At 32.4% G+C, this 27,631-nt stretch overlaps 1 long non-coding RNA gene across 1 annotated transcript in view; it reads right to left on the reverse strand.

The window, feature by feature from the left end:
- Positions 1-1,210: 1,210 nt before the first annotated feature.
- LOC141494855 (uncharacterized) overlaps positions 1,211-27,631 on the reverse strand; it is a 111,197-nt gene continuing 84,776 nt past the window's right edge. The window contains exon 3 of the long non-coding RNA XR_012470566.1: positions 1,211-2,348. This is a non-coding gene — a long non-coding RNA (uncharacterized LOC141494855). The remainder of the gene's footprint in view (positions 2,349-27,631) is intronic.

Raw genomic sequence — 27,631 nt, forward strand, 5'->3', positions numbered from 1 at the left:
CCTCCCAACTTGCCTTCTGTGCCAATGGCCACTGATTCAGACCTCAAGATATGTGATGATCTGTACTGTGTCTAAGAACCTCTTGTTGGCTTGCCAGGACAAGACCCATGCTGGACTGGACTCCCCCATTTATCCAAGAAAGACAGATAGACTTTTCCAGAAGTCCTTCTAAATTATCTTGGGCTAGAAAATTTCATCATTCTGTCTTTTTAATGGATTCTGTCACTCCAAAATTCTTTTAAAGTTTTGATTTAACATTGTTTTTGAGTGATACTGAGCAAAGCTGAGACAACTCCAAGCTTTTCTCTGCCATCTTGGCTTGGACCTTTGTTCTTTACTATTCTTCGTATTTCTCTTGTGTATTCACTATATTGTAAGCAGAATCCTAGATATCTTTGTTTTTAACTCCATTTTTGATTATGAACTCATTGTATATTGTGAATGTCATTAGGCATTATTCACAAAGTGGACAGATGCTTATTAAATATTTATTGATTAAAATTGTAGATAGAAAAATAGACAATAAAGGTCTAATCCACATTGGAGATAGTACTTAACCTGGGAGAAACCTTTGTTCTATAATAATCTTACAGGGGCGGCTAGGTGGTGCAGTGGATAGAGCACCAGCCTTGGAGTCAGGAGTACCTGGGTTCAAATCCAACCTCAGACACTTAATAATTACCTAGCCCTGTGGCCTTGGGCAAGCCACTTAGCCCCATTGCCTTGAAAAATCTCAAAAAAATCTATAATAATTTTACAGTGACAAATGTGATTGAATTCATTCCAGTGATCTTTGATTTGGCATCTAGGATCTAACACTGAAAATTGGTAGGCAGATGAGCTATCAAAGGGAACTATCAAAGGGAAGACTGCCTATTAGCAACACACTCCAAAGACATATTAAAGGTAGGTATTCTATTCAACTTCAAGTCTTCTTCACATATAGTAAGTGCCATTCAAATACTAAAATAAGCAACTCTATATACAAAATATCAAAGTTCTTCTTGCCTACAGAATTCATAAGCATAGTCAATGAATAAAAGTGTAAAACAAAGCAAAACAAAAAAAGGAATGTGTACACATTTGTGTAATTCATCTCCTACATAAACCATCCAATTTACATATATATATATATGTATATATACATACATACATACATATAAATATGCGTGGGTATGCATACACATAATGTTTGTATGCATGCATGTATGTATGTGTATACATGTAAATGCCTGACAATACATAGGTACATTATGACCCCAAATTCTTAAACATTTGACCTTGCTCAATTGTGAAGAACAGTAGATTTTAAAATTAGGTTTAGTAGAAACCAAAATTTTCAAGAATACAGTTTAATTGTATGCTAGGCCAAGGAAAATGTTTGGCAAATTAACATCTAGATGACCTGGTTGAAACTGTCTTCCTTTGCAGAATAGGGGTTTAATTTCAAGCAAATTTAACTGTGTGATTGAGTGGCAATTAAGAATAGTAGAATCTACTAGTCTTGGGTTAAAATAATTTGTAAGGCTTAATTAATTGCAACACAACTGAGAGCCCTGTCAAATTGGCAAGCAAGTTCATTGATCTTATATTTCAGCTGAGCTGAAGTGAGAGACTGACAAAACAATTTGTAGCCTCTGACAGAGAGACAGCTAGAGATAAGTAACGCCTCTGAAGGAAGAGGACAGGATATAGTACAATAAAAGATAAAACTCAGCATGCACTTTCAAAGAAATATTGTATCTACATATCACCAAAGACAAGCCCGCAGAAGTCAATTTATCCTCCTCATGTATAGTGCATAAGATATTTCTTGGTAATACCTTCTACCCTTTGATGTAGACTGTGCATATGATCAATAGGTCAGAATTCATGGGAAACACATGTTATCTCACACATGCATGTGGAATATTTCCACCCAGCATAAGTAGGGACAATTGGTTTGAGCATACTTTGTTCCTTATTCAAATCCTGAATTCCAAACTGTCATTTCATTTCTCAGTGTTATATAATTAGGTTGTTGCCTTCTTTTCTTTATTGCAAGTTCATCAACAAGGCCACAAATGAACTACTAGTTTCCAAATCCAACAAAAACAACTCCAAAAGAATTCCAGTTGTCTTTCTCTTGGATTTCTTTGTTGCATGTAATGCAATGATTCTTCTTCCTCCATCTCAAATCATATTTTCCATATTTCTTTTTCTGCTTTCTTTTTCTTCTCTTTTTAAGATTGGACTACATTTGGGAAATAGGAGCTAAACTGAATATTCCAAATCACTTCATGGTTCCGGGAAAGACATAAAACCTTCTATTTTTCCCTTTGTGTTCAGCCTTGGATTCCCAAAACACCCTAGAGAGAAGGAAAGAAGGTATTGTTGATAAAACAATTAGTACAATGTTTGGCACAAAGTAAGCAATTTAAAATGTTCCTTCTTTCTCAGGTCCTTCAGGAGAGCACATTTCTGAATTTTGCTTTCACAGGTCTTTTTTTTTTATACTTATATCTTCTGTAAGACTTTTTCCCCTTCATTCTTTTGTTACCTATCTGTTCTCTCTCTCAGTTCATTCCATCTGCCTAGGAACTTTCCCCAATGGTGTCCTTGCTTCTTCTATTTTTAGTCTTGTCTTTAATCTCTTTTCTTTAGTGAGGTCTTCCATTTCCCTAGCCATCCTTACCACACCTGTACAAATAACTAAGTCACATATATACATCTATCTGTCTTTTTCTCCCTGTGTATCTATCTCTATGTATCTGTATCAAAAATTTCCCTTGAAATGTAGTTATCCATCCTCAACTGACTGTTGAACTTTTCCTCTTAGATATTACATGGATACCTCAAATTCAATATGATCAAAGCTGAACTCATTATCTTTCCTCCAAAAACAAAGCAAAACAAAATTTTATTTTCCTTATTTTCTTTGATAGTAGCAGAACCCTTGCAAGATATATCTTCAAAGTTCCCTTGTCTCTCACATCGTCATCTAATCCCCTTCTACTATTTAGCATACTGCAAGGCATATAATAGGGGCTCAAAAATATAGCAGTGTATCTAGGTTACACAGTAGAAAGGGTGCCAAGCCTGGGATCAGAAATCCCTAAATTCAAATCTAAAGATGCCATAGGAAAGTTACTTAATCTCATTTTGCCTCAGTTTCCTACTCTGTAAAATGAGGATAGAACCCCTCCCCGGATGAAATGAAATGTTAATTACAAAGCACCTAGCATGTTACTTGGGCATAGTAAACACTGTGTAAATCTTAGCTATTAGTATTTTATTATTTACCAAACTCTGTTGTTTCCTTCACCAAAATTTCTCTCAAATCTGTCCCCTCCATTTTACTCTTGCTCCTACCCCATTAGGTCAGAACTTTAACACTCTCACCAGAGCAATTTTAACAGTTTCCTAAATGGTGTGCTTGCCTACAAATTCTTCTCTTCAATCTATCCTTCACAAAAACCTGCCAGTCCAATCTCCCCAATACACATCTGAACTTGTCATTTCCTGCAGAATAATTTTAAGTTGCTCCTTATTGTCAATAACAATAGCTCTCAAGAATTCTGGTCCATTTACACTCTTAAAATTATTAATACCCCCAAAGATTGCTTATAACTGTTACATCTATGGGAATTTGTCATATTAGAGATTAAAATATTTTTTAAAAAACATAACATAACAGTAAATGCACTAGATAACATGAAAACTATATTTTCATGAAAAATAATTGCTTTCCTGTACAAAAATAGTGATAATAGAGTGTTTTTAAATATATTTTTGCAAACTTCTTTTTTTTGCAAGGCAAATGGGGTTAAGTGGCTTGCCCAAGGCCACACAGCTAGGTAATTATTAAGTGTCTGAGACCGGATTTGAACCCAGGTACTCCTGACTCTAAGGCCGGTGCTTTATCCACTGCGTCACCTAACTGCCCCTACAAACTTCTTTAATGTATGCTTTAAGAAATGACATTTAGGTTCTTATATCTGCTTCTGTATTCAACTTATTGCATTATACTTCCTTAGCCTACCATTTAAGATTTTCTATATGCTATTCCAAATATTCCTATTAATCTTTATTTCAAGCAACTTCCTCTTATTTGCTTTACATATTTAGCCAAACTGGACCATCCCTGATTTTCCCACCTCTTTATCAGGGAGAAATATTCTATATTCTACAGACTGTGACTTCCTTATTGCTTCACATCTTTTCCTGATGAGCTGCTTCTTTCCAGATTCAACATATGACGATCATTTCCTTTGTAAATATTTAAAGTATTTTGTCTGATTTCTCTGGTTTCAAGGAATTCCTTACTGGCTATTAAACACACACACACACACACACACATGTGTGTGTGTGTGTGTGTGTATATGTATATATGTGTATATATATATATATATATATATATATATATATATATATATATATGTGTATATATGTAATTTTCTGCGTAAAATACCCAAATAAGATCTCTTTGGGGAAGGGGGAAATGGCCTTATGAGGGAAGGAGTTGTCTTGAGTCAACTACTGGTGGGACTGGTGTGTGTGTGTGTGTGGGGGGCAAATAAACCTCTCCTTCAAAAATCTAAACAACTTATGTGAATATTATGCATGGATGGGAGCAGGAGCCAGGGGAGAAGAAAAGAGAGGGTAGAGGTGTATTTGTTTCCCTCATATTAGGTGTAAATTTGCCTCCTTACAACTTTTTCCCACTTGTTTCTGGTTAAACTTTCAAAAAAAAAACAAGAATAGATTAATATTTATTTCATACCAATTCTTCACACATTGAAGACAGTTATGATATAGCTACTCCCTTAGCCTTTCCTTCAGCCAGATAATTATTCCCAAATACATCAATCAGTCATCAGATGACATTTTTTACTTTAGTGGTAGCCCTTTTTCAAATGACCCCCAATTTATCAAGGTCTGTTTTAAACTCTGGCATCAAAACTACTGAAGTAGAAAATGTTTCTCCCATTTTAAATATCCTAGGGTAAAATCCCATTTACATTTCTTTTAGTTGCACATTTCTTAGTTTGATTTGTCACACTATGGTATAATTTTATTATTGTTGCTGCTGTTCCCATAGCTTCTAAGTAGAGTTAAAAATAAAATAGAAAAGATAGTAACAAGCAAGTTGGACATTTTTAAAAAATATGAGATGTTAAATGTTAACTGACACTGTAGAAGTTCTTCCAGAATTGTCCTTTGAAGAAAGATGTTTATTCTTGCTCATTGTACAAAAATTCAGGAAATCTATATTCTAGTCCTATATGGGTTCTTGAAGATGTCTTCTGTATTTCCAAATATTTTAATGTGCAAAGGTACATAGGTTCATATAGTTAGAGCAGGAAGGGAATTTAGAGGTCAATTAGTCCAACCCTTTCTTTTTCTTTAGAGACACAGATAGATTAAATTACTTGTGAATGTTTGAAAGGGGAGGGAAAGATGGAAGAAAAGTAAGAGGGAGAGAGGAAGAGATAAATGGAGAAAATGAAGGTGTGAGGGGAGGGGGAGGGTTTTATGTAGTGTCTCCTGTATACAAAAGACTAAGGACGTAAACAGGAAATAGAGTATATATAAATCTAAATTCTTTGATGTGAAATCAAATAGTTTTCCATGGAACCATGCTGCTTCTCCTAAGGGAATTACACCAAAGTGTTTATATTTTCATCTATGGATAATCTTTATTGTGTGAGATAATTAGCTAAAAAATATAAAAAAAAAAGATTTCAAGTACATCATGACAATTTTGGCTTATGAGTTGTAAATTAGTCATTTAAAGCTGCATAGTCAGAATACCAAACAGGGCATGTGGAATATTGTGAAAATTTAACCTGAGAGATAACATAGGTTAGTTCATTAAAAGTCAAAGTAGCAAGGGTACAATTAGAAACCAAATGACTATTCTAAACTCACCTCCATCCATCTCTTTCAGTTTCCCATCCTTATAATATCTGAAGGACAGCTTTACATTGAAGTGGAAGCCAAGATTTTAATTTGGCTTTCCAAAGAGTAATGAACTACTTTTTTCAAAAAATAATTTTCTACTTGGGTATATTTTTCTCCCTATTGAAGGAGGAGACAAAATCAGGGTGGTGGGGAATAGTTTAATGGTGCAGAACTTTCTGAATGTTTTGCAAGCAAATTCTGTTTCAATACAAACTTCCATTCATTTAAATAAATAAGGATTAATGATATCATTAAAATATCTGTCATTTCTCAAAATTGGGATTGTGGCATTTTCTAATTTCTGGCAAACTTTTTCACATTCACATAAGTTTTTTATTGTACAGATAAGTTAATGTTGAAAGGATAAAACTTGGTGAAATATAATGTTTAACTATATCATGGAAATTTTTATGATAGCATGGATATCATATTTTTTAAATTTCATTTTATTAACCATTTTAAACATGTGAACTTGTTGATAAAGGAAATTTAATTAATTTCATTTGAAGATATTTATTAAGCTCTAATTGTTAAGACTTTTTTCTTTTTAAATTTGCCACTCTATCAAATTTTTTCTGAATAACTATCTTTCTGCAACTTTTTAGTTTTGCTCTTGGAAACTAAGCAGTATACTGAATATAGATTCACATAGTCTTGGTTCAAAGCATGACTCTGCAATTGTATGAACTTAGGCAAGTCATTTATTGTCTTTGGAAATGAGTTTCCTCATTGTAAAATTCATTGAACTGAATGAGCTATAAAGCAATGGTTTTACACTGGAATAAGTTTAATACCTGGTTTATATCATAATCCTTTAAATATGTTAATACATTTGGATTGTTCCTCTCTCTTTTCTTTCATCTGTGCCCCTTACTGATTGTTCTTTTCATCAGAGAAAACATCCAAGTCATTTCAACAGTCCTCATATATATTGTTTCAGATCCTTCATCACTTGATGACTTCCTTCTACATGTTTTCCCATTTATTACTTTCTTCTCTGAACTGCAGCACCCAGAACAGAAAACACTAATCAATAGTGATATCTGCACAGATCTCTCTCTCTCTCTCTCTCTCTCTCTCTCTCTCTCTCTCTCTCTCTCTCTCTCTCTCTCTCTCTGTCCGTCTCTGTCTCTAGCTCTCTAGTTCTTTAGTTCTTTGTGTGTGTGTGTCTCTCTCTCCCTTTCTCCCTCCCTCCCAACCTCCCTCCCTTTCTCCCTCCCTCCCTCCCTCTATTTCTCTCAGTAGACCATCTCTTTCTCAATGGTATCTGCAATCATGTGCCCTTTTGTGACTCTGATGTCATATAAAATGATATTAAGTCAAAGTTACAAGATATATCAATGATATTGATTGATACTACTAAAGTATAGCTACTTTTTTCACAAAGCAAACTACACACAAGTCGCATAAATCATACTTCCCTCATCCATAGGAGTATTTCAAATCTGGATTCTACTCTTATGTATACTACATACTATCTGTGTGACCATGAATAAATAATCAATTTGAGGCTTTAATTTTTGTCATCTTTAAAGGGAGATTAATTCTAACACCATACGATGATTTCTAAGGTCTTTTCTAGCTTCTAATATCATGAATTTAAGATCAATTCCCTCTTTGAATACTGTATACTCTAATTGAATATATGAGTCATAGGAGAAACAAGGAAACCCTTTTCAATCATGGACATCCTTATGTGTTTTTATATACATACATATACTACATACCTACATACTTGAAGTGAGAAAAAACTCAAGATTTCTTTAAAACTTCTACCCAGTGAGTTTAATTCTTATTTCTTGACAAATAAGTCTACTCTTGTACCTGATAGTTCTGAAAATATTAAAAGATATCTTTTATTTATTTATTTAACATTCTTGTCATTACGATAAATTTTTGTTTTGGCAATTTAGTCATGTCTAATTCTTTGAGATACCATTTGGTGTTTTCTTGAATATGTGCCTGAGACTGGATTTGAACTCAGGTTCTCCTGACTCCAAATACTGGCACTTTAAACACTATACCACCTAATTATACCAATCTGACTCTGTTGTTGTTTTTAATGTTATTCAATCATATAATGGATTTTAATGGGGACAAATTTAAAAGTACAAATGCAGCTTTAGAAAGATAATTGCCCAAGAATATTATGGAGAATGCAGTTTGCTAGCACTTCATTTTAAAAAACCTAGAATTTCTTATTGATAATAAATATAGCATTATTCCAACAGCATACTACAACTACTTGAAAAGTTAAGAAATCCTAAGCTTACTTTACCAACAATATAATGACTGAGTCATTGCATTCAAGACCTTAATAAAGCTCACCACCAGCAATCTTCTTCAATCTTATAATCAGGTCTCTCTGTGTTTAATTGCTCATTCCTGCTGACATTCATCAATCTTGCTAATATTTCTCCATTTTTTTTCTACTGGCAATTTTTAGGAATTTTGAAAAACTTTGTTGAAATCATGGTATACCATGACTGGAATCCCCATAGTCTAACTTATGTGGGAGAAATTGGTGTTGCCATCATAAAGATGAGAGCTCTTGAAGGTGAATAGCTCACAGTGGCCATGGAGGTCATAAAACTGGGGATTTTATTTTACCAATCTGCAAAGTTCACAGATTAAACATTGTTTTTTTCTTGGAGAGACATTCAGTGTCTTCTAAGCAGTTTGAGGACAGAGACTGCCTGAGGGTAAGGGGGAAAGGAAAAACAGACATAAGAGCTGACTGGCTTAGACACTAGTGAGTTCTGCCACATGGAGTAGCCTAGGCTAGGAGCACGTGGTTCTAACTTAGTGGGAGAAATTGGTCATCCTTCAAAGAAGAGAGGAAAGAAAGAAAAGAAGGTCTAGTCCAGAGACTTTACTTAAATGCATTTTCATAGTGAGTTGGACAAGAGAGGCTCTTGGCAAGTGGTTTTTAAAGTTACTTCAGTTATTCCCATGGTATTCCCAGGTATGCCATGGGTCAGATCTCTAAAGAATGACTCAGATGGTACATATTGCGCATGGATTGTGTTCTACCCTTTAGTCTTTCCTGTCCCACAGAGTATGACCTTTGAGTCTAATATAATTCTTTCCTGTACTTTGCATCTATAAAACCCTAATAGCCTGATTAAAAAAATAATGAGTATACTCTAAAACAGTCCATTTTGGTGAACCTATGTTGGTTTCTAGTTATCACTTATATCTTCTCTATCTGCACAGAAAACATTTGTTTTAAAATTTTATAAATGTTTTGTGAAATGCAGACAAGCATACTAACATGGTCAATTTCTCTTAGAATAAAATAAAACAACAAAACAGGACATAACCTATTTACAGGATTTTTCTGATTATCTTTATAATTTCTCAAACATTCTGGACATTGGATCAAAATTTTAACTTCCTTTAGTTTCCTAGAGCATAATTTTCCTTGACCTTTTTTAACATAGATAATAATACTAAATAAAAAGAGCTGAAATTATGCATTACAAGCTATAAAATTTGGCCTTTACTTCAATACCTGTGTGGTCAGTTCTGTAGTCCAGCAGCATTTGTTATAGGCGATCATATTATTAAACTTTTTCCTATCTCTATCTATCATTCTCTATCTCTGAAAAGAAGTAGAAAGATGGGGAAAGAGAAAAGGATACATGAGGGGGATAAAGAAATGTATATGTATGGGCATATTTGTTTTCTGATCAAACACACACATATATATTTATAATTATTCATGCCTTCATTCAAAAGTTTCAAATTTCAACATTTATATAAATAAAAATGTTATAATAATGTGTATTGGATTCTAATTAGGTTTCTTAAAGTAATTATTATTTAAAAAATGTTTTGAGGTTCAAGAAAGAAAGAGTAAAATATCCATTCATAATTACCTAAATTCCTTACCCTCTCCAGAATAGCTGCAGAATGGCAAGAAATTTAAGAAAAGAATGGACTCAAGTCAGGGCATTTTATTTTTTTAGATGATATTTTATTTTATTTTTACCTTCTTTCATGTAAAAATTAATTTTAAAATTATTTTTTAAATTTTTTAGTTCTAAATTCTCTTCCTTCCTTTCATGTCTTTTCCTCCCCTCCCCTCCTCTTCCCTTACCAAGATGGTAAGCAATTTTATATAGATTTTAATAAATGTCATGCAAAACATTTCCATATTAGTCATGTTAGGAAAGAAAACAGAACAAATAAATTGATGATTAAACAATGAATGAATGAAAGAGTAAATGAAAAAGCAAAAAACAAAAAGTATACTTCAAACTTCATTCATATTCCAGCTATTCCTCTTAAGGTGGACAGCATTGTTCAATATTAATTTTTTAGAATTATTTTGGATCATTTTATTGCTGAAAATATAAAAATAATTCACAGTTTGATAATCATACAGTTTTACTGTTACAATGTACAATGTTATCTTGATTCTTCTCCTTTCATTTCGCATCAGTATTAACAACTCAGCATTTCTTATAACACAGTATTCCATATACCACAACTAGTTCAGTCATTCTCCAATTGATCGAAATCCTCTCAATCTCCTCTTTGCCACCACTCAAAAAAACGCTGCTACATATAATTTTTTTTCCTTTCAAAAATTAGACTTAGGGGGCAACCAGGTGGTACAGTAGATAGAGCACTGACCCTGGAGTCATGAGTACATTAGTTCAAATCCGGCCTGAGACACTTAATAATTACATAGTTGTGTGGCCTTGGGCAAGCCACTTAACCCCATTTGCCTTGCAAAAACCCAAAAATAATTAGACTTAGGAATACAGACTTAGGAGTGGAATAGCTGGGTCCAAGAGCATACACAATTTGGACATAATTCTAAATTGCTTTCCAGAATAGTTGGATTTATAACTCTTGCAATAGAGCATTATTATTCAATTTTCTCACATCCTCTCCAAAATATATCATTTTCCTTTTCTGTCATATTATTCAGTCTGGTAGATGGGAGGTGTTATCTTAGAGTAGTTTTAATTTGCATTTCCTTATTCAGTAGTGATTTAGAGATTTTTTTTAATATGACTATAGATAACTTTGATTTCTTTGAAAATTTCCTTGCTTCTTGACAACCTATCCTTTGGGAGATGATTTGTATTCTTGTAATTTTGACTCAGTTCTCTATATATTTAAGAACTAAACTTTATATGAAATACTTGCTATGAAAACCTCTCCAGTTTCTGCTCTCCTTCTGTTGTTGTTTGCATTAGTTTAATTTATCCAAAACGTTTTTTAGTTTAATATTATCAAAATATCAATTTTACATCTCATAATACTATTTATTTCCTCTCTCTTCTCTTATCCAAAAATCTGACAGGCAAACTATTTTATGCTTCTCTAATTTGCTCATGATACCATACTTTATAATGTAGGTCAAGTACACATTTTGACATTATTTTGGTATATGTTGTGAAATATTGGTCTATACATTGTTTCTGTAAAACAGTTTCCAGTTTTTCCAGCATTTTTTGATGAATAGAGTTCTTATCCAAATGCTTAGGTTTTTCTGTTCATCAAACAGGATATTACTATAGTCATTTATTGTGTATATTTTACATTTCTACCTATTCCACTGAATGAATGTGCATTTTCAAGCAAGCAATTATGAATATATTTTTTATTAATTTCCTGCATCTACTTTAGATGACATCAACCAAACCTGAAAACTTCAGAATTCAGGAATTCTTGAATAAATTTATACTTTGGTAAAGATTACCTAGATAAAATTTAAAACTCAATTTAATGAAATGATCCAGTTGAATTCCTACCAGAATAATAATTCTTACTCAAAAATGTTAATGCCACTCTTCTACTCAAAAATCTTCTGGGATTCCCAATTGTTTCCTATACTTATTTGTGCAACTTGTGAGTTCCTCCAAAATCTTAAAACATAACTACTCCTAGCCAGCATTGGGGTTATTCCCCTTAATCTATACTTCCAATAATATTTCATATCAATGATTTCTAAGTGTTTTTTTATGTCATACAGCATAATACATAGGGGGATGACCTTGGAATTAAGAAGACCTTGATTCAGATTCTGCCTCTTACATATTAACTCTGTGATTCCTGTCAAATCACTTAATCCCAGAGTCAACAGCCATTTCTCTAACACTTGCAGAGAAACTGCTGAAATTTAAATTAATGAAGTCTTTATCAGCAGATCACTTAATTGATGAAATCAAAACTCTCTTAAAAACAAACAAAAAAAACTCAAAACAAAACCCAAATCACTCTATACTATCCTAGAACTTTATTCTGCACCCCTAACTCTAACTTATGTTTTTCAACTTTGTACCACTGAGGGCACTTTTCCTATGTCCTTGAGTGACTTTTCTCTTTCTATCAAGCCCTTATCTATACCTGAAACCATAGTTCAAATTCCAATCTAGTCTTCAAACTGACTTAGTTTCCCTATTGGGGACCTACAGATGTCATATAGCTCTTTCCTTTTTTCTAATTCACTTAACATGTAATGGTGTGCATTACAGCTCTTTAGGATAATACTCTTTCCTTCAATTATCCAATAAGCTTCACTGAGGGCAGTGACTATGCCTTTTTAAAATTACATATATATATATATGTATATATATATGTATATATATATATATATATATACATATATATATATATATGCAAGCATTGAATTGGTTATCATACCCTGCAGATGAACTTAATATCTGTTTTGAGAATGAATAAATTGCATAATTAATTATTATCATTTAACATAGAGAGAAAAATAGTTATTATTGCTTCACCTAGAGAAGAAAAACTTTGTTTCTTTGAGGAAAGAAAAAGAGGTTATTTATTCTTTGCTGATCTACCTCTTTTCAACTCTGCTAATTTAAAAATACTTTCATTTCCCTTTTAGATTTTTACTGTTCTGTGCCTCAACCCACCTTTCACATCATCTGCCTGGAGAGATCTTGAGAAACTATAAAAGACTCCTTGGGCTGAGATGAATATCCCCACCTCTGGGTAGTGGGATGTTATATAATCATGACTATAAATCAGAGAATGTGTTGTTAACATGAAGGAGGGGAAAATATGAAAAGAGGACATGTATGCAAATCTACCCCCCCAGACTCTAGAATATCCCTATGAGATTGAAAAGAAAAATATAAGTTTGAGATTCCTTATAATGCCAGAAAGTGGGAAAGTCACTGGCAAGACTTGAAACTGCAAAGGGGATTCTTATCACTTGTTTTTTTCCTTTCTACTATTCCCAAGTGATTCATAGAGTGACAGACTTGAATGTTTTTCATTCTGCTTTTGATCTGCTTGAGCAAAGTTTTGCTTTCAGAAAGTCTACCCTTTTTCATCCATCTTAGTAGTGGAGTTGCAATTCCCAGACTAAAAGGGAAATCTAAAAAACAAAGCTTCCCTGAGACTGTTCAGGATCTGGCAATGAGCTTAAACTAGAATTCTCTTCTAATTTAGGGGTAATTTCTTATCCAAATTAGGTTTATACTAACAGGATGGAATAAAGCCCATCTGACAAGGAATATCAATTGAAATCAAAATAAGACCTTAATTTGAAGTCTTCTTTTTCTACTAAACTATGTGACTTTATGATGTTTCTTTTGGCCTCAGTTTCTTTATTTAAAAAATAAAATGCTTGAATTAATTAACCTTATAGTATCTTCTAGCTCCTTTCCTTCTAGTTCAGCCCACTCCAACTTTCCAGCAACAGATTCTAAATTTCTGTTCATATTTTTGAGCACTAGGTTTTCCTCCTGCACATCTTGATCCAGGAGTTCAAGGAGAGCCACCCTTTACTCCTTGTTACCAGTTTCATATTCACTGTACTGCCATTACTTGGCAAAATCTTCTACTTTAAAGTTCACTCTATCAAGATACATCACCATCTCCAGATCTTTAAACCACTATTTGTTAACTTCTAGTTCCATCTCTTATATTTTTCAAGAATTCTAGTACCTGATTCAGTATCTCTCTCTTCAGCCCCATCCCAGAAAAAATGCTAAGTGATTTATAAATTTAGATGGAGGACTTCTGAGGTCAAGCCAAGATGGTGGTGTGAAGCTAGCATGCTTCAGAGCTTTTCCCTAGACTACACTCAATGAAGCCTCTACACAGACATTAAAGTTACAGATCCCATTATCAAAAAAAAAAAAAGACAAGATTGAAACAAATGTTCAACTGCAGACATTGTGGAATCTCTTCAGTAAAGGTCAGTCTCTTAGGGGGAAAAGTGGAATAAATTCCAGCTAGGCAGGAAAGTTAGAAAGTCGGCAGTAGGCTTTTAGCCACAGTGCAATCCAGATCCTGACAGCTTGATAACAGCATAGGTCCCAGCAGCTATATAGCAAATCAGAAGGGAGGGTCCCAATCCCAAAGAAAGTCTGAACCCTGTGAACATTGGGCCAAAAGACAAGAGTGGGTTGGGAGCAAAACAGTACATAGGCAGAGCCTGGACATAAAGGAGGAAATAAATGCCTGTAAAGGCAATGCCTGGGTTGCATAGGGAGCATTTTGAACAATGATAAGCTAGGGATCAAACACCAGCCCAAGTATAAAAAGTTTGGATCTATATTCCCTATACCCCAGATGTAGAAATCAAACAATCAAAATTATTAAAAAAAACTAAAAGAGAGTTAACCATAGAAAGCTACTATGCAGAGAAAGATGATAACTGCCACCTCAGAAGAAGAAAGCAATGAAAAATAACTTTTCTGGCAAGTCTCAAAAGAGTCTATGAATTGAACACAAATCCATGATCCTTTGGCTCATCAGGATTGTCTGTCCACTTGAAAAGGAGGTAATGTGTAAAGTGATCATAATTTGATGTGATTCATGAGTCTTGAGAAGTTTATTTCTAATGAGAAAGAAGAGGGGAGGGTACTTAGTGATGATGAGGCAATGCAGATTTTCAATCAAACTATCAAACAACCTTTGATTGATGGTACTTTGATAGAAGTACTATCAGATCAGAAAAATGAAGTATAATTTGATAAAAAAGTAATGTAAGTACAAGACAAGGTTAAACAATAAAAACATAAAAAGATGGAAAAAACTAGTCAGTGGATAAATAACTTTGTCAAGAGGTACAAAGACCTATCACAGTAGAGGAAAAGAAGGAAAGGTGTGAACACTGAATAAATTTTAGTCAATTAATTTGTTCCTGGGAGGGAATGAGATACATTTCCACTTAGGTTTAAAAATCCATTGTAACTCTATAGAGAAGTGTGGGGGAAGAAAAGGTAATGAGGGATTGATGAAAGGGAAGCCAAAGGTATAAGTGAAAATAAACTGAAAGAAAAGTTAAAGGGGACAGGGAGTAAAACTTTGTTGAGGAGGAATAAGAGGAATAGAAAGAGAAAAGTATAAATGGGAAAAGATAGCATAGAGCAAATACTGAATTAGTAATCTTAATTGTTATTGTGAATGGGATGAATTCTTTCATAAAACAGAATGGATTAAAAACCAGTATCCTACAATATGTTCTTTACAAGAAACACATTGAAACAGAGAGATATAAATAGGGTAAAGGTAAAAGGGTGGAGTAAAATATATTATGCGTCAGTTGAAGTAAAAAAAAATAACTCAGGGATAGTAATCTTGATCTTAGACAAAGCAAAAGCAAAATTAAATATGATTAAAAGGGATGAGAAAAAAATTACATCTTCTTAAAAGCACCATGGGAATGAAGTTAACATAGTGATATAGCATCCAAATTCTTAGAGGAGAAGCTGAATAAATTACAAGAAGACCAACAAAGCAAAACTTTAGTAGTTGATTCACTCTCTCAGAACTAGATAAATCTAACCACAAAGTAATCAAGAAGGAAGTTAAGAAGGTAAATAAAATCTTAAAAAACTTAGATATTGATAGACCTCTTGAGAAAACTTAATGGGGATAACAAATAAGATTCTTTGTTTTTTTGCACCTATACCAAAAAATGACCATGTACTATGGCATACAAACCTTACAATCAATGCAGAAGGGCAGAAATAATAAATGCATCCATTTCAGATCATGATGTGATAAAAATTACATGTAACAAAGGAATTTGGAAAGACAAATCAAAAATTAACTGGAAATTAAATTAAGTTTTTAAAGAATGAGTAGATCAAACAACAAATCATAGAAATAATCAATCATTTTATCCAAGAAAATGATAACAATGAGATATCATATCAAAATTTTGTGATGTGCCAAAGCAGTTTTTTAGGGACAATTTTACAACTCTAAGTGCTTATGCGAAGAAAATAGAAAAAGAGAAGAATAATTAATTGAGTATGCAACTAAAAAAGGTAGAAAAATAACAAATTAAAGATCCTCAATTAGATACCAAGTTAGAAATTATGAAAATCAAGGGAAAGATGAATAAAACTAAAATCAAGAGATCCATTGACATAATAAATAAAACCAAGAGTTGATTTTATGACAAAATCAATAAAATAAATTTTTGCTTGATATGATTAAAAAAAGAAAGAAGAAAACCAAATTTCCATATCGGAAATGAAAAGAATGAATGAACCATCAATGAGGAGGAGATTAAAGAAATAATTCAGAGCTATTTTACTGACCAGTATGCCAATAAATATGATAACCTGAGTGAAATAAATGAATATTTACAAAAACACACACTGCTCACATTAACAAAAAAAGAAAGAAAATAACCAAGAAACCCCATTTCTGAATAAGAAATGCTCTATCTGTCAAACCTTTGGAAAGGGGAGAAATTTATGACTAAGTGAGAAATAGAGTATCTTATGAATTGAGTAGATGATTTTGATTGTATTTAATTAAAAAGTTTTTAGGAAAACAGAAAGATGGGAAACAATTTTCACACTTAGGGGTTCTGATAAATGTTTCATTTCTAAACTATATAGAGAATCGCATCAAATGTATTTATTTATTTAGATATTTTAGGATTTTGCAAGGGAAATGGGGTCAAGTGGCTTGCCCAAGGCCACACAGCTAGGTAATTATCAAGTATCTGAGCTTTATCCACTGCACCACCTAGCTGCCCCCTGCATCAAATTTATAAGGTACAAGTCATTCCCCAAATGACAAATAGGCAAAGGATATGAATAGATATTTTTCAAGTGGAGAAACTGAAGTTATATATAATCATATAAAAAAGTTCTAAGTCATTAATGATTAGAGAAATGAAAAAATAACACACACAGCTATGAGGTTCCACCTCATATTTATCAGATTGGTTAAGATAACAAAAAGTCAAAATGATCAATGTTGGAGAGGGTGTGGGATGATTGAGGCATTAATGCATTGTTGGTGAATTAACCCAACCATTCTGGACAGCAATATGGAACTATGCCTGAAGAGCATTACAATTGATCATACCCTTTAACCCAGTAAATACCAATCCTGGTCTATATCCAGAAGAAATCATAAAAATCCTTTTAAAAGGGGGAAATATGAATAGTTATTTAAAATTATTGTTCAAAGTAATCTGATGATTTGCCTTAACTCTGTGTTCATTTGCTCTTGTATCTCCCCAGTTCAGGAACTTGATTGAGTTCTTCAATCTTAAAGTATTATTAAGCATTCAGGTTATGGAGTAAGTAGACAATCAAACTAGCTAGGCTTAGATAAACTAGTTATGGCATGCTGTTGGGAAAATATTTAAATTTGGGGTTTCTAAATTAATGATTGTTAGCATAAGGAATAGAGATGTTTATTAGGGATGAATAAGTTGCCCTGGGTTATATGAAGGAGAAACTAAAGAAACAGAACATTTTAGGTGCCTCTCCTGATTTAAATGTATTCTCTCCTATTATCTTCTTCATGATATCTTTCTCTTCCTTTTGTCACAGCAATAATACTATCTTTGTACTGGAAGTCTTACTTTATCCTCTTAAATATATCCTCTCTCTTTCTCTGAAAAACCTTATAATTCATCACTTTCAATCAGTTTTGGATTAAAGAGATTTGATTTGCATAGTTTTCTAAAGGGCCATATTGTCTGTTCTAATGGAATACAAACTTCTTTGGATAAGAATTCTTGCTTTCATTATTTTTATTTGATTCTTTGTGTCTTTGTTTTTTTCCTTCCTCCTCCTTTCTCCATCCTTCCACCTTCCTCCTACCTCCTTCTTTCTTTATTTCTTTAACACAGGTGAGAGATGAAAATTGAGCAGAACCAGAAGATTTTGCACAGACAAAACCACTGTAACCAAGATCAAAAGAAATATAGTAAATTGGGAAACAATTTTTATAACAAATATTTCTGACAAAGGACTCGTTTCTAAAATATACAGAGAACTGAGTCTATTTAAAAAAAGCCATTTCCCCAATTGACAAATGGTCAAAGCATATGCAAAGGCAATTTGCAGATGAGGAAATCAAAGCTATCCATAGTCATATGAAAAATTGCTCTAAATCACTAATTATTAGAGAAATGCAAATTATAGCATTTCTGAGGTACCACTCCACATCTCTCAGACTGGCCAATATGACCAGAAAGGACAATGATCAATGTTGGAAGGGATGTGGGAAATCTTTGATATTAATACATCATTGGTGGAGTTGTGAACTCATCCAAAATTTCTGGAGAGCTATTTGGAATTATGCCCAAAGGTTAATAAAAATTTGCATACCCAATACCACTACTGGATCTATACCCTAAAGAGATAATGAAAAAGTATAAAAACTTCACTTGTGCAAAAATATTCATAGTACCCCTGTGTATGCTAGCAAAGAATTGGAAATTGAGTGGATATATATATATATATATATATATATATATATATATACATATATATATATGTATACACACACACATATATATATACAGATATAGATATACATATATATACATATATATATATATATATATATATATATATAAATTGGGGAATAGCTGAACAAACTGTGGTACATATTTGTTATGGAGCACTATTGTTCTATTAGAAATCAGGAGGGATGGGAATTCAGGGAAGCCTGGAGGAATTTGCATAAACTGATGCTAAGTGAGATGAACAGAACTAGAAAAACATTGTATACCCTAACAGCAACATGCGAGTGATGATCAAACTTGATGGACTCTCTCATTCCATCAGTGCAACAATCAGGGACAATTTGAGGCTGTCTGCAATGGAAAATACCATCTGTATCCAGAGAAAGAACTGTGGAATCTGAACAAAGATCAAGGACTACTACCTTTAACTTATAAAAAAAAAAATAAACCTGATATCTTATTGTCTGATCTTGCTATCTATTATACTTTATGTTTCTTCCTTAAGCATATGATTTCTCTCTCATCACATTCAGTTTGGATCAACGTGTACCATGGAAATAATGTAAAGTTTAACAGACTGTCTTCTGTGTGTGTGTGTGTGTGGGGGGGGGATTGTAAAATTCAAAATAAATAAATAAATTAAAGAATCCTTCCCCGTCAAAAAAAAATAGTGTGACCTGACCCTGAAGAATGAAAAAATGGAAGGGGGAACTTTTTGTCGGAGAAATGCTTTAGAAAACTTTTAAGTGCTATATAAATATCATAATTATTGTTGCAATTTTTCTGCCTGTTACTTGCAATGTCACCAGAGTGGAAAGGTTCAATGTGGTCAAAGTTCTTACACCTATGTAGTTGAGCCATTCATATTAAACTTAGAAACCAAAAGTATTTAGAGTTGAAGTAATTCGAAATGGTCACATAAATATTATATAAGCCAGAGCTTGATGCCCAACATTTCTGAACCCAAGGTTAGTCTTCTATTCATTACACTCATTTTCCTTATTGTTAAATTTATTTTTTGTTGGAATTTCCTACTTGTTACTGTGTGACTTCATGATAGAAGGAATCATTGGGTTGATACAGAAATGATTCTACTTCAACAAAACTGTAAAATATACATTATGCATGTACAAGTCATGATACTAGAGGTAGGAATATCTAGGGGGAAAAGTGACATCATCTACTATAGAGAAATAATATATAGTGACCAATAAGATGTGCCCATGAAAGGAAGAAATTGAATTATTTTATTTTTGAACAGGAATCTTGGAATTGATAGAATTGTGGATATGAAAGAAAGAGATAAGACATTTTATCTGGGTTCACCTGAGGAGTTAATGGTAAAGTTGGGCCCAGTCTTAAGGTTTCCTTACATCTAAAACAGGTATATTCCTTTCCTGTCATTCCTTTATATTCAAGGAAAAGTATGTAAGATATTTTAAAGTATACCAAAGACTCCCAATTTTTCAGTAGCATTGGTTTTTATTAATTGGCGATATATGTCTGCTGCCAATTATATACATATATATGATACTTAGGTTCCTAAGTTGTAGCTGATTTTTATTAACCCACTTTCATGTCCGATTTCATAAATCTTTGAAAAATCACCCTTTGATGCATTTTCAATTAAATTCATTTAAAATGCTCATTCAAACAAGGCTGCTTTCCTTTGTCCTACTCTCCTTGATCAACTTGACTGATCCAAGAGAGGTAATTAGGTTTCTGAATAATTTGATTGATGTGATGCATATTTTGTAGTAATAAACCATTCATATGCTCTGTATACATTCAGAATATTCTTTTGAATAGTGAATTTTGAAAGTTATTTGTTATTATTTCCTTCGACCTATTTTTTCTTTTCCTTTACTTATCCCTAAAATAAATTGACATTAATAACAGAACTCACAAATATTTCCAATATCTTTGTGTACTAGAGAAAATGCATCCACAGAAGTAGCTGATAAAAAAATTGCTCTCATTTCCTCTTACAATATAGACAATAGGATTTACTTATCTTCTTAATGATACATTTTAAAGTTCATTGTTTCATTTATGTCATTACAATAATTTTAAGATATTAGAATGGGAAACTAGGGAAAAAACAAAACTTAAAAATCATTTAGTCCACTCCCATGATTTTATGAATGAGGAAATTATGACTGAGTAGGAATTATTTTCTCAATGTCACACAAGTAGCAGTTATCAGAGTAAGAATAAAAAAAAGTTACTCTTCCTTTAAATAAGTTTATTCCATTTTTCCATATTGCCTTTTGGTCTGACAGATACTGAGACAATGTGATGTATAAAATGGTAATAAAAAGAGTCTAAATAAAAATTAAACTCTTGTATAATATAGATGAGGAAACTGTGGCCCAAAATGTGAGTTAAGGGGTCCATCCAATCTCTTGGAGATAATATGAAAAACAGATAAAACCTGAATTGGGGTCTCCTGATTCAAAACCCAGTTACTTTTTCATTGTATTATATCATCTTTATAATTTCACATTTTTATCTGTAGAGAAACAAAGACACACACATACACAAATAATTTGAATGTGGACACAGTAAACCAGTAGAGAACTGGACCCATAAATGATGTTTTTTGATTTCCAATTCAGAGATACTTCCCCTACACTAAATCCCTTTCCTTTTGAGATAATTTCCTTCCTTCTTTCCATCCTAAAATATTAAAAAAGACAAAGACTAGATTCATATTTACCCATGCAAATAATGCAATTATTTGATTATGTTTTCAATTAGTTCAGCTAAAATTCTATGTGTGAAGACAGAGTATCTATCTGAAAAAATATATGATTTTATAAATTAACTTTATTGATGTGTATTGGTGGTGACCTAAGTATCCTTTTCATTGACCAGTATAGCATGTGTCTCTTGTAGCATCCTTTAAAATTGCAGGAGCCAATGAGGTATGGATTTCTGGCTGTAGAAGTAAAGATAAATGATAGGTCAAGAAAATGTATAGTATTGCATTCACTTGTTACTTATACAATTTTGAAAATAACAAGGAAAAGTTTCTTTGGATAATGCCCCTATGTGGCAAATGCCAATTAAGTATAGTGAATATTAATCTTCTTTGATTGCATATTAAGAATCAGTGGTCTACATTGAAATAGATTATAACATTGGACATAAAAGGCAATATCATAAGTCAATTAGGAGAACAAGGAATAGTTTACTTATCAGATTGATGGAAAGGGGAGTAGTTAATGACCAAAGAAGATATAATAAATAAATAATAATAAAAATAATAAAAAAACAAACTGGATAATTTTGATTACATTAAGTTAAATAATTTTTTGCCAAACAAAATCTCTGCAACCAAGATTAAAAGGAATATAGTAAATTGGAAAATAATTTTTACAACTAGTGTTTCTGATAAAGGACTAATTTGTAAAATATAGAGAACTGTGTCAAATTAAAAAAAGCAAATTCTCCAATTGATAAATGGTCAAAAGATATGGAAAGGCAATTATCAGATGAAGAAATCAAAGCAGTTTATAGTGATATGAAAAATTGCTCTTACACTATTGATTAGAGAAATGCAAATTAAAAAATCTTCAAGGTATCACATCACACCTATTAGATTGGCCAAAAAGCCTAGAGAGGAAAAAATGCTCAATGTTATAGAGCATGTGGAAAAACTAGGATATTAATGTAACATTGGTGGAATTGCGAGCTGATCCAAACCTTCTGGGGAGCAAGTTGGAATTATTCCCATAGGCCAATAAAATTGTGCATATCCTTTGATCCAGTAATACCACTACTGGGCTTTTACACTGAAGAGATCATGAAAAAAGGTAAAAATCCCACATGTACAAAAATATTCTATCAGTTCTTTTTGTAGTGACTAAGAATTGGAAATTGAGGGGATGTCCTTCACCTGGGGAATGACTGAACAGAATGTGATAAAGATATAGATATAAAGATGCATATATATCAATATACGTATATTATATAAAAATATTTGATGAAACAATATTAGTCTCTAAGAAACCACATGGGATGGGACTTCAGAAGAACCTGGAAAGGAATGCATGAAATGAAGTGGAGTGAAATGAACAAAAACAGAAGAACATTATATACACTAACAAGATGGGTTGGTGATCAACTAAGATAGACTTGTTTCATTTCCGGAGTACAACAATCAAGGATAATTTTAAAATATGTGAAGAAAAATACCATCCATATTCAGAGAAGGAACTGTGGAGTTTAAATGAAGACCAATGCTTATCTTCAATTTTTTAAAAGTTGTCTTATGTAATTTGTCATTTTTCCTGTTTTTTTTCTTCCTATTTAATTTGATTCTTCTCTCATATAATGATCAATATGGTTCTAAAAATTAAAATAGATAATAAAAAGTGTGATGCCTTAGTCAGTCTATTAAAGATAAAACTAGCTTTTTTCCTACTTTGTAACTTTTTCAAAAATTTTTCCTTCAGTATCAAACTTCTAAGAGAGTAACAACTTTTTAAAGAAAGATTTTATTTATTTTGAGTTTTACAAAGTTCCCCTACTCTTGATCCCCTCACCCCCACCCTCCACATAAGGCAGTCTGTTAGTCTTTAGGTGAGCAACAATTTTTTCAAGATCATTCTCAGGATAATTACCAGCAGATTGATTGAACTGTCCAAAGACTGGGGTTCTAACCTCCCACATTAATGAATGTTCATCATACTTAGGCTAAGATGAGAAACTGTCCAGTATATACTTCCCATAGAGATAATGCTTATCTATGTCTAAAGGTATTGAAAGAGTTCCTATATACTGAGGTCAAGCATGAAAAAATGTCTTTTTTATTTAAAAAAAAATTATCAACAAGCTCATGCGCAGATACTCTGTGACCTCTCGTTCTATCCCTTCAAAGCTAATTCATTGTGAAGCAATACTTTCATAAGTGACATTGGAAATAAAGTTTTGTTTCATCCTATGAAAGACCAACTCAACCTCAGATCATGACCTGGAATTAATATCAGTTATCAATGAGCACTCTGCTCAGGAAGTCCAGCTACTAAAGATGACTGTTGTTGAAGATTCACTGTTTTCTGCTTTCCACATACAAAGAAGCTAAGAAGATCTGCATATTGCATAAAAGTCTCAGAGGAATTTGAGAGGCACTTAAATACTAAAATCTCTCTCCATCATCTTGGGGTCTGGCCAGCTGTGCAATAGCCCTTGCTAAAACTGACTTGAATCTGGAAGTTATGTCTGGCTCTGCTTCATTTTTAATGATACAGTGGTAACGTTTATCACATAACCATTTATCTAGAGAGTATTGGCTGTCAAATTTGCTGAGGAATGAGTAGAAGATATTAATCACTTTTCTGGCCTCTGAAATCACCCCCTCAAACTGGGGACAATTAGTATATGGAATAGAAAATTGCAATAAAAAAGGAGAGATAAATCTATACAATTTAAATTAGTAATTTTCCAATTATAATTTAAAATTATTAAGCTTTCTAAAATAACACATTCTTCCTTTAGATTACAATAATTCTATAAGATTCATGACTATGAGCATGTCAGGTTTAACTAATTGACTTATTTAAATGAGAAGTGATTTTTTTAACTTTTGAATATTGTTGCTGGGTTTTAGTTTTCTTTTTTATATTGGGGGGCTGTAATTTATAAATCAAGATATAAATTTTTGTCTTTTAAAGTACTCATTTTTAAATTCTGGTATTTGTCTAATTCTTATAATTTTTTCCTGAATTCCATCTTTTGTTTATTTAGCTTATTAATGATTGTTATTACATGTCACATTGACTAGAGTCAGAAAGACCATGACTTCTGTTTTCCTTCTAATATATACTGGCTATCTTATTACAGGCATGTCTATTTGTTCAAAGATATTATTTTATCAGACCATAAATTACAGACTAATCACTTTCAAAATACAGTGATGAAATCATGGGTCAAGAGCAGAACAGAGTAATAACAAACAATCCAAACAAATTTGAAACCAAATCAACACCTTACTACTAAATATATGAAAAAAGAATTAATCCTCAAATGTAATAAATTACTTGTAATGGATATCTTAACTAGACTATGCAGCATATGGTGGAAACTGATACTGGTATCATAATGAATTTCTTATATTCTAGAAGCCTCTATCAACTCAATAGCCTATGACTACCATCATAAATCCTTCAGACTTATAATTGCAATCATAAAGTATATAGTGATGAAGAAGTACATAATCAGCAAAGAGCAATGTTCTAATGACAAGCAAATGAAAAGATTAAATAAGATGAAAATCATAACCTGTCTAGAATAGTGAAACATTGCATGCAGCCAAAATATTTCGACTTGAAAGCTTTTGGGGAATTGTCTCATATTCCCATAGACTATACCAATATTAGGAACATAGAAAAAGTACTTTGACACTACTGTGACCTTTGGAAAAAGACATACATAATATTTCAAAAGTATGATTTCAAGAAGCAATTGAAATAGTACAGTAGCTCTGTTTCATTTTCTCATCTATACAGTGTGGATAATAATAACACTTAATGTTCATGGGTTGTTGTAAGGATAAGATAAAACAGTATTTGCAAAACACTTTCTAAGCCTTAAAGGATTATATAAATACCAAAATTATTGTTTTTAATTTTATCATTATTATTATAGAGGTAAGGGTATCTTATCTATATAGTCACAATAAGTGACAGGTACACCTTCTTGATCTTATCTGAAGTCATGGTGTATTATCTTTACCTGAGTTAAGTACCAAAAAAAAATCATCAACAATGAATTTCAATCTAATTCAACACATATTTATTATAAAAATAAATTATTGAAAGTTAAAAGTAGTTCACTGCTATTTAATATCTCCATGGACATATAAGTTCAATTTGATTTGCTTTGGATTTTGAAATGTTGTCGTTCTTGAAATTTAATTTTATATCACCATATACTTAAAAAACAGTTCAACAAAACAATTAACACATATACTGACCATATTTTATAATGTTCTAGAAGCTCTCTCCAGTGCAGTAAAAGAAATGAGGTTCATTTTCATAATACTTTTACAAAGTGAAGCTTGGTCATTATATTCAGATAGAATCCTATTTAATTATACTATTTTTCTATGAGTAGCTTTGCCATTGCCTGTTTTTCCCAATTCTTTTTTTGTATCTGTATTTATGTTCTTTGAATTATTTCTTTAAATATATCAACATATTGTTTCCTAGGGAACAACAATATTACATGGCAATCATATACAATGCTATTCACTACCATGACTGTAAGAGCAGAAGCAGCAGCATGTCTCAGACAAAAAATTTTCCAGGGTAGAGAATAATATGAGTGTTTGGGACATCGGTGGAACAATGAATGCCATTCTCCCTGAATCATACTACCCTGTAAGCTAAAAATGTACAGATTCCACAATCTGTACATTTGCAACTTCACAAAAATCACCTGAAGCTTGGATGCAAGTGGATGAGCAAAGCCCAACTGTAACTTAAAGTTCAAAGTATGCAACTCATCTGGGCCAGAACACTCACAAATATGATAAAAATGATGGGAAAATTCAAAATCTAATAAATGAAAATAAATTCCACTGAATAAATCAGCAGGATAGTTCTCCAATAAAGTAGTGTTCCAAAATAATGCAAATGAAACTAAGAGAGAGATGTAGAATACCTGACTAAGTAAAAAGGCAGAAGAAATTAAATTTTATGCTGGTATTAACAATCCAAACTGCTTTTTGATTCCCTGAAGGCCATTAATAGTTCAAAAATCTATGGTAAATCTCGACTACTCAATGCTAATGGCACATTGATTAGTGAAAAAGACATGATACTGAAGAGATAAACTGAATATTTCCAAAGCATTCTCAACACACCATCATCAATCATCAATGATGAAACAATTGCCCATTTATTTCAGATTGAAATCAATTCTTTTCTAGCTGAGATTTTGGCAAGATTTTGACAAAAAGAAGAGATTTTGAAAGTGATTAGTCTCCTCTTGTGTATCAAAATATCATTTTTATTTTAACTGAAATTTACAAGATAGGAAGTTTATATTCATACAAAAGTTTACAGAAATTATCTGGCTCATAGAGTAAGAGAAGGTTATCCCCCTAGGAATTTAAGGATGCCTCTATTGTCCATCTCCTTGGAGTAAAGGGAAATAAGTTGTTCTATGGCAATCTTGAGGTTGTGGGTCTTTTTCTTAGTTATTACTGGGACGAATAGAGTACATCTTAATTAAATAATCCTCACCTGGGATTTGTTTATCTCTCTGAGGGGAACTAAAACTTCTTGATATGGTGTTTATATTAACAACTCCAGGTGAAATGCCAGGAGCATAACAAAGGTCGGGACATGATGTTCACAGGACTAAGAAAGATTTTTGACATGTCATGAGGACTTTGGAAAATTGTAATGAAATTCGGTTGCCTTGTTCATTCACATTGTACATCATTTTTACAATGGCATTCTTACTCAAGTTCCAAATAATGAATCATGCTTTCATGCTTTCCCATTCATCGATAGATTGAAGTAAGACTGTGCTTGCTTTCATTCTCTTTAATATGTTGTTTTCTATGATGTTTTCAGATACCTTCAAAAAGGATGAAAAAAGCACAGGTACTGTAAAGAGTAAATTATATAACTTAAAAAGACTACAAGCTAATACACAAGTGAGTGGAGAGAGGGTGAGCAACTGTTCACAGATGATTGCACACACATGAAGTCTCTGAAACTTGGATTCCAAAAAATTATAGATTTGTTCTCTACCATTTTGGCTAATTTTGGTCTAACAAAACAAAACAAACAAACAAACAAAAACAGAGGTTCTCCACCAACAATCACTGCACCATTCACTCAAACAGAGAAATTTTATATCCTGTGGATAAGTTTCCATGATTTTATAGAAAAATGATGAGGTTGATGCACATATTGCAAGATTTTACTCAATGTGGGAAAA

This window comes from Macrotis lagotis, chromosome 8 (assembly GCF_037893015.1).
Source record: "Macrotis lagotis isolate mMagLag1 chromosome 8, bilby.v1.9.chrom.fasta, whole genome shotgun sequence".
Lineage (NCBI taxonomy): Eukaryota > Metazoa > Chordata > Mammalia > Peramelemorphia > Peramelidae > Macrotis > Macrotis lagotis.